Source organism: Bubalus bubalis, chromosome 12 (assembly GCF_019923935.1).
Source record: "Bubalus bubalis isolate 160015118507 breed Murrah chromosome 12, NDDB_SH_1, whole genome shotgun sequence".
Classification (NCBI taxonomy): Eukaryota; Metazoa; Chordata; class Mammalia; order Artiodactyla; family Bovidae; genus Bubalus; species Bubalus bubalis.
In genome coordinates, this window is record NC_059168.1 from 17,975,532 (window position 1) to 17,977,085 (window position 1,554).

The 1,554-nt window shown below is 46.5% G+C and overlaps 1 pseudogene; it reads left to right on the top strand.

The window, feature by feature from the left end:
• Positions 1-307: 307 nt before the first annotated feature.
• Positions 308-1,276, top strand: LOC102401882 (annotated as a pseudogene).
• Positions 1,277-1,554: the final 278 nt, after the last annotated feature.

The window sequence follows — 1,554 nt, forward strand, 5'->3', positions numbered from 1 at the left end:
CCATGTCCTGGCTATTATAAACAGTGCTGTGATGAACATTGGGATACACGTGTCTCTTTCAATTCTGGATTCCTCGAAGTGTACGCCCAGCAATGGGATTGCTGAGTCGTATGGCAGTTCTGTTTCCGGTTTTTTAAGGAATCTCCACACTGTTCTCCATAGTGGCTGTACTAGTTTGCATTCCCACCAACAGTGTAAGAGGGTTCCCTTTTCTCCACACCCTCTCCAGCATTTATTGCTTGCAGAGTTTCTTAAAACCCATTTTTTGGTCCCATCTCAGAAAGCTCTGGGCTTCCCCAGTGGCTCAATGGTAAAGAATCTGCCTGCACTCTCGAGCTCATGGCGGGGCTGTCACTCGTGCTGGCTGGATAATGCAGCTTCCGGCAGCTAACTTTGGCGTCTCTTGCCTCATGGATTCTGGGTTTGGTGCCCAGGGAAGGAGACCATGAGGGTCTTGCTGGGGCAGCTCTGCACGAAGCCAGAGGAGGCATGGCGAGTGGTGGGCTGGCTGCTGCCTGGGGAGCCGCCCCCTTGATACTGCGATGCCGCCCCCTCCCAGGTCGTCAGGACCCCAGAACGGAAGAGCAGCAGAGACCCCATGCGCCCCCTTGAAGCCCGGGCCTGTTTCCTGGAAGTCTTTAGCCATCACATTTGCTCTTGGGGAAGCTTTATTGGCTGGAATGAAGTACTTCAAGAAAGAAAAGACAGAGAAACTGGAGAAGGAACGGCAGTGAAGCATTGGAAAGCCTTTACTTGGGGGCCCATTTTTCCTCACAACTCATACTGGCAAGTCCAAAACTGATAAGGACTACCTGGGTCAATGGATATTGATTTATTTTCGTTTTACTCGTTGTCCTGATGAACTAGAAGAACTAGTTCTGTCCAGAAGAACTAGAAAAAATTATTCAAGTCATGGATGAAATAGACAGTATTCCAACTCTGCCAAATTTAACTCCACTTTTTATCACTTTTGACCCAGAGAGGGACACAAAAGAAGCCATCGCCAGTTATATAAAAGAATTTTCTCCCAAACCGAGTGGCTTGACTGGCACAAAAAAAAGAGATTAACAAAGTGTCCAGAGCATTCAGAGTGTGTTACAGCCCTGGCCCCAAGAACAAAGATGAGGATCATTGTATGATAATAGTGGATCATACAATCATAATGTACTTGATTGCACCAGATGGTGAATTTCTAGATTATTTTGGGCAGAACAAGAATGCAGAAGTAGCTGGTTCAGTTGCTGCACATGTGAGGACACACAGGAAAAAGAGCTAATAACTAACACAGCACGGCCATGCTCTATTCTCCTGCCAAAGAGGAAGGACTTTATCTCCCATAGGAGCCAATACATACATGTACATACATGCAACCTGCAGAAAGGCCTTCATACCAGGAGAAAATCTAAATTTTGGACAGGGCATGTTATGCTTGGGTTCATCAAGGATGAATTTTTAGAACTGTAAAGATTACAACCAAAAGTTTCCCAAATTGTGGCCTTGAGACCAGAGGACCAAGATGTCTTGAAGCCAGTGGAATGGACCTCAGGGAAGGAT